We start from the raw sequence: 11,360 nt of genomic DNA, 5'->3' as shown, positions 1-11,360 counted from the left end.
GGTTGGGGTAATGTGCAGGCTCTGGTGCAATGATTGTAGAAATCCCATATAAACCATACCTAAAGTTGCTTGGGGGTCGGCAGCTCAGACTCGGCCTGTGTGTCAGGGGAGGTGCTGTCGACCCCAGCTTGCTGGCTGAATAAAGACTTTGCTTGGATTTTCATCTCCGTGTCCATGTGTCTTGTTCTCTGGGAAACCCCGGAGTCCTGGACCCTAACATTTGGGGGCTCGTCTGGGATCCGTGCGGCTTCCCTGAGAACAAAGGACGGCTGGAGGCAAGGTCTAATTGTCCGGATGGGGCGGTGTAATTCGAGGGTTGCCCCCTCGTGTCTGTATAAATCCATTATAAAGCGGGAGTCACCATCCCGTGTATGGTCTCGGGTTAGTGACCCTGAGTGTGAAAGTCCGGGTTGGTAGTCCCGGCCCCCGGGTTAGTGACCCTGGGTGAAGTCCAGGTGACTAATCCTGGCCCTAGGGTCCGAGTGACTCGGCCTTAGGAAAGCAAGTCCGATCGGCAGGAACCTGGTGCCTGAGGAGGAAGGGATCGAGCTCGTCACCCTGTGGCAGTCCGAGTGGATGCCTTTCGGGAGAATCACGAGAGTTTTTGAGGATCCTGAAAGTGGTGAGTGTGGTGCACACCAGAGTGAAAGAAGGACTGGTCCGAACGAGTGCGATCAGATGTGGTGTGTGTGCTTAGTGTTATCATTGATTGTTTTATTGTGTTTTGGTTTCGGTTTATATTTCTTTCTGCGCTTTTTATTTTAAGTCTCCCTGTTCTAAGGTTCGCTGTTCTTTCCGTTCCTCCTCTCTGCCACTAAATCATTCTTCGCAGGCATGGGTCGGGCAATTAAGAGCCATTAGGGCACCTGCCACTAGAAGACTCCCGTGACAGGATAAGGGGGTCACAGCCGCGAATCCCAGATAAATTCGCATCCCCCGCAGAAGAAAAACTGTGCAACAACAGGCACCCATTCACAAGCACATACACCAGTCATCTTGTTAGAGTGGCATCTCTACCTTTTACCCTTGTCTTCCTCGTATTTTTCACTATGGGCCAGACTCAGACTACTCCTAAAGGTCTGATCCTTTCCCACTTTCCGAAGGTTAGGAAACAGGCCCTGAATATGGGTTTTAACATCGAGAAAGGTAGGCTCGATGCTTTTTGCTTGGCTGAGTGGCCTTCCTTTGGAGTAGGCTGGCTGACCCAGGGGTCTCTTTTCATGGACCTTATTGACAAGGTCAAAGCCGTTATCTCCCGGCCAAACCCTGAGGGCCACCCTGACCAACTTCCCTATATCCTTGTTTTGGAAAATTTGGCTAAGAATCCCCCTTCCTGGCTGAGGCCCTTTTTCTTGGAGAAACCTCACACCAACCCACCAAGAGCCTCCGTCCTAGTTACCCAGGAAGATTTAAAGTCCCCTAATTGCAGGGCCAAAAACCCGAGTGCGCCATCTGTCCTCCCTGACAGTTCTCTCTACCCCCTTCTGCCGATTGAGCAGCCACCCCCGTATGTGGAGGAGAGGGGTGAAGCTGCTGGGAGGATAGAAAATGAGGCTGGGGAACCCAGCGGGTACCAGGCGGCCGCAGCTTCCCCAGACTCTTCAGCAGAGGAAGGCAGGAGTCCAGAAAGAGCTTCCCCACACTCCTCCGCCCTGGCCCCACGCTGGGCACCAGGTAGAGCAGGAGGAATGCAGTTAAGGCCTCAGGGGGCCAGGGAACAAGAAGGGGAGGCTCCCTCGTCCACCTCAGAAAGAGCAGTGCCGGTTCTGCCTGTGCGTGCCATCGGTACAGGCATCGCTCAACAATATCAATACTGGCCCTTTTCATCTAGTGACCTCTATAATTGGAGGACTCAGAACCCTCCCTTCTCAGAGGACCCCAAGTGTCTTATAGGTCTGGTGGAGTCTATTATGTTTACCCATCGTCCCACATGGGACGACTGCCAGCAATTGCTCCGCACTCTCTTCACGATGGAAGAGCGAGAGCGCATCCTCAATGAGGCCAGGAGAAATGCCGTCAGAGAGAATGGAAGACTCACTACCGTCCAGCCCATCATCGACATGGCGTTCCCACTTACGCGCCCAGATTGGGACTTCGGGACTGCAGAAGGTAGGGAGCGTCTCCGGGTCTACCGCCAGACTCTGATGACCGGTCTCCGGGCGGCCGCCAGACGGCCCACTAACATGGCTAAGGTAAAAACTATTGTTCAGGGGGAAATGGAAAGCCCAGCCGCGTATCTGGAAAGGCTGTTTGACGCTTACAGGCAGTATACCCCCATAAACCCAGAAGCAGAGGAACATAGATCAGCTGTAGTCCTCTCATTCATCAACCAGGCAGCCCCCGATATCCGGAGAAAACTCCACAAGCGGGAGGACCTGGGGGAGATCTCTATTAGGGAACTGCTGCAGCAGGCAGAGAAGGTCTTCAATGCTAGGGAAACTCTGGAGGATAGAGAGGAAAGGCTGAGGAAAGGGAAATGGGTAATGCAGGAGAAAAATAGGAAGGAAGACAGAGAATTTCAGAAGAGAGAGAACAAGAAGCAGAGGGAGGAGATGGCCAGGATATTCCTGGCCGGGGTGAAGGAGGGCCCTAGGCCACCTCGAGGAACAGGACCCCGCCAATCCCAACTAGGACTAGATCAATGCGACCTGTGTAAGAGATATGGACATTGGAAGAGGGAGTGCCCCCAAAGGAAGGAACAAAGAGGAGGGAACCCCATTAAAACCCTGCATCTAGGAGAGGAGGATTGACGGGGATGGGGCTCGGCACCCCTCCCCGAGTCCTGGGTAACCCTGTGCGTGGAGGGGACTCCCATTGGGTTCATGGTAGATACTGGGGCACAATATTCAGTTCTCAACCAGGCCCATGGTCCCCTGAACCCAGGACGCACAAGTATAGTCCAGGGAGTGACAGGGTCCAAGAAATGTGCCTGGACCACTAGCAGAAAAGTGGACCTAGGAAGGCATCAGGTCTCTCACTCATTTCTGGTCATACCTGAGAGCCCTGCACCGTTGTTAGGTAGAGACTTACTAACCAAGGTTGTGGCGCACATTCATTTTGAACCCGAAGGGATAAAAATCATGGACAAAGAAGGGCAGCCCCTACAACCAGTGCATGTGTTAACTCTGTCCCTGGCCAACGAACACCGTCTGTTTCAGGCGGATCAAGAAAAGGGGGGCCAGGGAGAAATGGACTCTTGGTTGCAGAGGTTCCCTTCCGCATGGGCCAAGACCGGAGGAATTGGTCTCGCTAAACATCTATCCCCGGTTGTTGTTCAACTCAAAGCCGCGGCTCTACCCATCCGGGTCCGGCAATATCCGGAAGAGGCTAGGAAAGGGATAGCACCCCATATCCATAGACTGTTGGAGACAGGAATCCTTAAAACCTGCCAATCTGCATGGAATATGCCCCTGCTTCCAGTGAGGAAGCCTGGCAGTAGAGATTACAGACCGGTGCAAGACTTGCGAAAGGTCAATGAGAGGGTAGAAGACATCCATCCTACAGTGCCCAACCCTTACACCCTACTCAGCCACCTGCCACCTACGCATGTGTGGTATACTACTCTGGACCTGAAAGACATCTTCTTTAGTATCCCACTCTCTGAAGTTAGTCAGCCTTTGCTTGCCTTTGAGGGGCAAGAGCCAGGAGGGGAAGAAAAGGGCAGCTTACCTGGACTAGACTACCACAGGGCTTCAAGAACTCTCCCACCTTATTCAATGAAGCCCTAAGCCAGGACCTGGAGCCCTTTTGCAGGAGCCACCCCTGTGTGACACTGCTGCAGTATGTGGATGACCTGTTGCTGGCCACGGGGAACTTGCTGGCTGAACTGGGTGGACTGGGATATCGAGCCAGCGCCAAGAAAGCCCACATCTGTCAGAGGTCAGTGGTCTACTTGGGGTACAAAATATCTAATGGGGCCAGGTGGCTAACGCAGGCCATGAAACAAACTATCCTGACTATCCCCGTCCCTTCCTCACCCCGGGGAGTGAGGGAATTTCTTGGCTCAGCCGGGTTTTGCAGGCTCTGGATTCCAGGGCACACAGAAATAGCCCGACCGCTATATGAAGCGACCAAAGAAGGGCCGGGCTGGCAATGGACTCAGGAACAACAAGAGGCTTTTGACAGACTAAAAGAAGCTCTCCTCCGGGCCCCCACCCTATCTCTGCCAGACCCAGAAAAACCCTTTATCCTGTTTATAGATGAGAAGAAGGGAGTGGCTAAAGGAGTCCTGGCTCAGCAGCTGGGCCCGTGGAAAAGACCTGTGGCCTATTTGTCCAAGCGGCTAGACCCAGTGGCCTCTGGGTGGTCACCTTGTCTGCGTATCCTAGCAGCTATCGCTCTACTGGTAAAGGAGGCAGACAAGCTGACTTTTGGCCAGAACCTGAGAGTAACAGCCCCACATACCGTAGAGGGGATCCTCAGGCATCCTTCAGGAAAATGGATGACGAATGCAAGACTCACCCACTACCAAGGGCTCCTACTAGATTCTCCACGAATCGCCTTCTCTGACCCGGTAACCCTAAATCCTGCCACCCTTCTGCCGGACCCAGATCTGTTGACCCCCACCCATGACTGTAGAGACATCCTTTCTGAAATTATCCAGTTGTGAGCAGACCTGAAAGACACACCGTTACCAAACTGTGAGCTAAATTGGTATACAGATGGGAGCAGCTTTGTGCAGGAGGGGGTCAGAGAGCAGGGGCAGCAGTAGTAACCCACAAAGGGGAAGTTGTCTGGAGCACAGCTCTGCCCCCTGGCACCTCAGCACAGAAGGCGGAACTTATTGCTCTTGCTGAGGCCCTGGAAAGAGCAGAAGGCAAGCGGGCCAACATTTACACAGATAGCAGATATGCCTTTGGCACTGTCCATGTCCACGGTGCCATCTACCGAGAAAGAGGATTCCATTCTGTGGAAGGGAAGGGACTGAGGAATCTGCAAGAAGTCCAAAGACTACTAGCTGCTGTTGAAAAACCCAAAGCGGTAGCAGTTATACATGTACCGGGCCACCAATCAAGGAAGACACCTGAGGCCATCGGCAACAGCCATGCTGATGCGGAAGCTAAGAGCGCAGCCCTCTTGGACTCCCTTGTACTTGCAGCCCTCAATATACCCATACCCAAACTGCCCGCCTTGCCACCCAAACCTGAGTATTCCCCCCAGGATCTTGAGTGGATTAGGAAACAAGTATCAGAAGTGGCTGGGGAGGGAAACTGGAGTAGAGACCAAGAAGGTAGGTTGATCTTGCCAGAAGCATTAGGACAGTACATGCTTGCTAATCTGCATAAGTCCACCCATCTAGGCTGGAAAAAGCTGCTCAGCCTTTTTCAGTCTGCGCAGTTGGTATTTCCCCACCAAAATGAGGCAGCTCGTCAGATCACAAAAGAATGCGGTAGCTGTGCAATGCTAAGACCAGCCCCAAGAGGGCTGCACCCGGCAGGTACCTGGGCAAGGGGGAGGGCTCCAGGGAGGAACTGGGAAATAGACTTTACCGAAGTAAAACCAAGAAAGTATGGATATAAGTATTTGCTGGTTATGGTAGATACCTTCTCTGGGTGGGTGGAGGCTTTTCCAACCAAGCATGAGACTAGCCAGGTAGTAGCAAAAAGATTAATTGAGGAAATCATCCCCAGGTATGGGGTCCCTGAAGCTATAGGTTCCGATAATGGCCCGGCTTTCGTAAGCAAAATCCTGCAAGGATTAGCCCGAGCTTTGGGAATAGATTGGAAGTTACACTGTGCTTATAACCCACAAAGCTCTGGGCAGGTAGAAAGAATGGATCGGACCCTAAAGGAGACCCTTTCTAAATTGGTATTGGAGACTGGCGGGGACTGGGTGACCCTCCTTCCCTTAGCCATCTTCTGCGCTCGGAACTCCCCCTATGTACATGGTTTAACTCCATTTGAGATAATGTACGGGGCTCCTCCACCCATAATTCAGCGAGTGCAGCTTCCCGGTGCAGAGAACTCGGCCCCTGACTATTTGAATGTGTTGCAGGCTCTTGCCAAAGTGCAGCAGGAAATCTGGCCCCTGATCAGAGCATATTACGAGGGCAGGAAAATTCCGAGCCCGGAACATGGCATAGTCTCAGGGGATACAGTATGGGTCAAAAGACACCAAGTAAGGACTCTTGAACCCAGGTGGAAGGTACCTTACGTTGTATTATTTACCACCCCTACTGCTCTCAAGGTTGACGGTATCGCTCCTGGGGTGCATCACACCCACGTTCAGAAAATCCTGCCTCACAAAAACCCGGGTGATCACGAGGAAGAGTGGAAAGTGCAGCAGAATCCTGTGAATCCCCTGAAAATACACCTAAGCCGAAGATGAAGGGGATCCTGCTGTAAGTGCCTTCGCATGGACTCTCGAGGAAGCTACATCGGTGCAGCTGATTCCAGGGCCTGCAAGAAAACCGGATTCGGGTCTCTCCAGGTTAGGTAACCCCTTATGGGAAATGGTGCAGGCATTCGCAGAGACTCTGAACCGCACCACTCCCTCCCTCACCAATCCCTGTTGGTTATGCTATCCAGGTTCACCTCCCTTCTATGAGGCAGTCGGGATAAATGGCTTCTACACCATTAACAACTCCTATCCCACTTATTGGGACAGGGGGCCGAGGGGACTTACAATCGCTCAGGTCTCAGTTGCGGGAACGTGTGTAAGCTCAGTCCCAATAGTCCGGAGCCAGTTATGCTCGTCCTACACGTATAATACATGGAAGCAGGACAAGTGGATTATACCCTCCTCGGGTTGGTGGCTCTGTTTAAAGACAGGCCTCACCCCGGCCATATCCACCTCTGTGTTTAATGCTAACAGTGAGTTTTGTGTACTTGTGGCCATTCTACCACGCCTAGTATATCGTTCTCATGAGACCCTCCTTTCTTATTGGGAAGAATGGCCAAACCCCCACCGGGAAAAAAGGGAAGTTATTACCGCCTTGACCATTGGGGCCCTTTTTGCCCTAGGGATGGCAGGGGCTGGCACAGGGGTCGCAGCCCTTGTAACTCGAGAACAGGGGCTCACAGCTCTGAGGCGGGCTGTCGACAGGGACCTAGAACAACTTCGACAGACAATATCAGACTTGGAACAATCTCTTACCTCCTTAGCTGAGGTGGTCCTACAAAACAGAAGGGGCCTGGACCTCCTGTTCTTAAAAGAAGGTGGACTGTGTGCGGCCTTAAAGGAAGAGTGTTGCTTCTATGTAGACAAAACAGGTGCAGTCAGAGATTCCCTGGCCAAACTAAAGAAAGATCTAGAGAAGAGGCGTAAAGAATAAGACAGTAGCGAAAGCTGGTTTGACTCTTGGTTCAAATACAAACCTTGGTTCACTACCCTACTCTCGACTGTTACAGGGCCACTGGTCATCCTGCTGTTATTGCTTACAATTGGTCCATGCATAGTAAATAGGCTGCTTAGGTTTGTGCGGGAAAGGGTTCACGCCATCCAACTTCTGGTCCTTCAACAGAGATATCAGGCCCTGGATGCCGCTGTGGAAGATTCCTCAGTTTAATCAAGAAAAGGGGGGAATGTAGAGGAATGCAGGGAACAGGGCTGAGCCACCCAGTTTTCTGAGGCTTCATGAGGCTAACATTCCTGGACCCTACCCTAAGTTAGATAACTAGAAGTAAACGACCCCCCTGGGGTCGAAACTCGTGATAAGTCACATAGGAATGCTTGTGCAAAGGTCAGGCACCTGGTGTATCCCTGTTCCAATTTTATTGGCCAAAGTATAGAATGTGTTTCATATTCATTGGTTGGGGTAATGTGCAGGCTCTGGTGCAATGATTGTAGAAATCCCATATAAACCATACCTAAAGTTGCTTGGGGGTCGGCAGCTCGGACTCGGCCTGTGTGTCAGGGGAGGTGCTGTCGACCCCAGCTTGCTGGCTGAATAAAGACTTTGCTTGGATTTTCATCTCCGTGTCCGTGTGTCTTGTTCTCTGGGAAACCCCGGAGTCCTGGACCCTAACAATACTATCTCAAAGCCCACCATTAGGAATTTGAAGAACTTTTCATAGTATAGCATTTTTTTTGGTATAGCTCTTTCTGGAGAGAAGTATGCAAGATCATTTTCAGTGCCAAATAATTGAATATGCTATGGAGAAAAATAAAACTGGGAATGAGGGTGAACTTAATTATTTTTTCTCATGTTGCACTACTTAAAAAGAATGTGTGTGTGTGTGTATGCAGGTGTGTACACGTGTGTTTGGTACCAGTTCTGTGTGCATTCTGAAGTTTCTGTATCAGGTGCGGAAACAGAAACCCCAGGATCCCAGGAAAGCATGTTCTGGGAAAGTTTTCTTTCCACACAGAGATTTTGGCTAAATCTGAGTTAGGTTCTCCTCTTTATTTTTAAAAAACTTTATGAGAAATTTAAAAAGAGAAAAGAGACGGGTATCCATGCCGGATGCTCCCGGAACAGCACCCGAACGGCACCGGCCTCCTGGAGGCATCCAACACCTGCAGCTCGACCACCGCGGTCACCAACCTGCCACGCGACCCCGGCCAGCGCCGGGGCGGCCATTGCACCCTACACGCGCAGCCCGGGCTGCAGCGCGCCGACTAGATTCCCCTTTTTAAAATCTCAATTTTGTAATATAAACGTGTTCACTTAAGTCTTTTCAGATTCATTGTACCAAGTTGCACATACACCCAGTGGGGGATAAATCTTGTTCCGACCGGCAGTATTCTCTCTTAACTGCCAGATTGGTGGCGATTATGTCTGGGGAGTTGCTAAACCCAGTCTTTTTCACCTGTATGTCTGAATGTCAGCATCTTAAATCTGAGTTAAGACCTCTGTTAAATTCTTCCCATTTTAAATAGTCACAGGAATGGCTGATTTCCAAACACATGGAATTAAAGTAGAAGCTTTAGACTAATAATCTCTTCCATTTAATTCCCCCATTTCAAAGACTTTAGAAACCGGTCTGAAATTTACAGACAAACCACAAATTTAAAAAGTGTTACTTTGATATGTCTGAAATAATGGTTTAGTTTATTGTGGGTAAAATTGTAACATTTCCAGAGTATCTCTCCTGGCTTTGGTGTATTTGCATATCCTCAGGGATGGAGAGAAGTTCATCTCCATGTCGATGGGCTTACCTGGGCAAATGAGAATGTCTGAACCTGAAAGTTTAAGGGAAGGGGCTGGCTTGCTTGCTGTTTTGCTTCTTCCAGAGCAGAGGAGAGAGATGGCCCTGGACTACAGTTTGTAAGCAATAAATGAGTTTTAAACTTTATTTCTCCCTTTGACTGATTTCAGTTTTTAAGAGGTATTTTGCCCTGGAATTTCCTCTACCCAGACTTAGATTTATTCATCACAGAATGTCTTCACACACATTGCTATCTTTTGTAATGTATACCGTATACTGTCTACTCAAGTTACTGTGTGAAGCATGGTTGAGTTATGCCTAAAAAGAAATATGAAACCTATCTACAATATGGTGGGGAGAAAAGGATCTAGTAATGGGGTAAAATTCAAATAAGACAAATTGAAATGGAAGTTTTCAGGAAAACTGTCAGGTATCTAATATGTGCCTAACTGGAATAAGTTCCCCAGGAGAGACATTAAAACATTTAGAGGAAGTTTACTGGGCAAGGATGGGACAAAGTTCTGGAAAATATTTCTATAGGGACTGCATGATTGCACATGTGGCCTGAAAAAGTGGACTAGATAATCGAATAGGCTTTTGTGTGTCTCACATCTTCAGTTTTCAATCTCTGGTTAATCATATTAAAGGAAATTTGGGATGAAGATCAGATGAACAATTCTATAGAAAAGAGAGATGTATTTTGTCAGTATGATTTCATTTGTTCTTTTCCCCAGGATGTGTCCCATGCTGACAGGACTGTCATTCATTTTCTTATGGCTAGTTTAATGCTGGTAAGGAGTGCCAACCTGAGAGCTCAGGAGAGGGCAGTCAGGTCTATGCTGCTCTGACCTCGTATTTCAGCCACATCCTGAAGGAGCCTGGGTGAGAACTGTAAAGGCAGGCACTCTGTGTCATTTGGTTTTTGTTTTCTTTTTGAGATTAAAAAAAACAATTTATGATTCGCACACATAATGTGCGGGTTGGGGGGCACGGGGAAGGCAGTATAACACAGAGAAGACAAGTAGTGATTCTGTAGCATCTTACTACGCTGATGGATAGTGACTGTAATGGGGTATGTGGTGGTAACGTGATTATGGGGGGAGTCTAGTAACCATAATGTTGCTCATGTAACTGTACATTAATGATAGCCAAAAAAAAACACAATGTCCTGGTTAGTGGAACCAAAGGACAACAAGGAGATTCCCCCAACTAATGACTGTAACTATATGGCACAGAAAACTTAGCGTCAAAAACCTTAAAAAAATATGCAGCACTAATTAGTGTTTTTAAAAGTTAGCAAGTTAGAGATTGCATTAATTAATTCACTGAACTCCCAGCTCTCTGCAAAGCACTTGCTTCTAGGTTTTAGGCCCTGTTGGAAATATAGATCTCTGAGAGGCCACTTCTGCCTTCAGTGAGTGTGAAGTTTGATAAGCTGCTAAAGTGAGAAAAAGTTGCTGTCTTTACATGAGGCATCACTTCTAAAACACTAAATACAAAACAAGAAATGGCATTCAGATAGTTGAGTGATTAGCGGGTTGGGAGAGGGGGATGTGTAAGAGGGAGGTCTCTAGGGTGGGTAGATACAGGTTTATTGCCCTCTCTGATGTTTGATGGACTTGGTTTTTTACTCTTGTATTAATCAGGGTTCTCCAGAGAAAAGAAAGAATAGGAGATATCTACATCTAGATATAGATAAAGGGGTTTATCTGAGGAATTGGCTCACCTGATTACAGAGTGGGAGTCCCATGGTCTGTCTGTGCCTGTTAGCTGGAAAGCCAGGAAAGCTGGGGCTGAAACTCAGACCAAGTCCAAAGGCCTGAGAATCAGGGGAGCTGATGGTGTATATCCCAGCTCAAGGGCAGGGGAAGACTGGTGTCCCAGATCAGCAAGGAGAAAGCAAAAGGCATGAATTCCTTCTTCTGTTTTTGTGCTCTATTCAGACTTTCAACAGATTGTTGAGACCCACCCACACTGGGGAGGGCAATCTGCTGAGTTCACTGGCTCACCTCATCTGGAAACACCCTTACAGATTCACCCAGAAATTATTGTTTAATTTGAGCACCTCATGGCCCTGTCAAACTGACACCTAAAATTAACCAACACAGTTCTGCAGTCGTATTTCAGCAGAATGGCATACCTTTCAAACAGAGAGTAAAGATGCAAAACAATTGTTGGACTTCTTCAGAAGAGACTTGGCAATATCCTCTCTTATCTGTTACTGCCTATGTCTTCTTATAAAGTCTTGTCTGGTGCCACTCTTCCACACTC

Source organism: Manis javanica, chromosome 2 (assembly GCF_040802235.1).
Source record: "Manis javanica isolate MJ-LG chromosome 2, MJ_LKY, whole genome shotgun sequence".
Classification (NCBI taxonomy): Eukaryota; Metazoa; Chordata; class Mammalia; order Pholidota; family Manidae; genus Manis; species Manis javanica.
Note: the sequence above shows the minus strand (reverse complement) of the source record.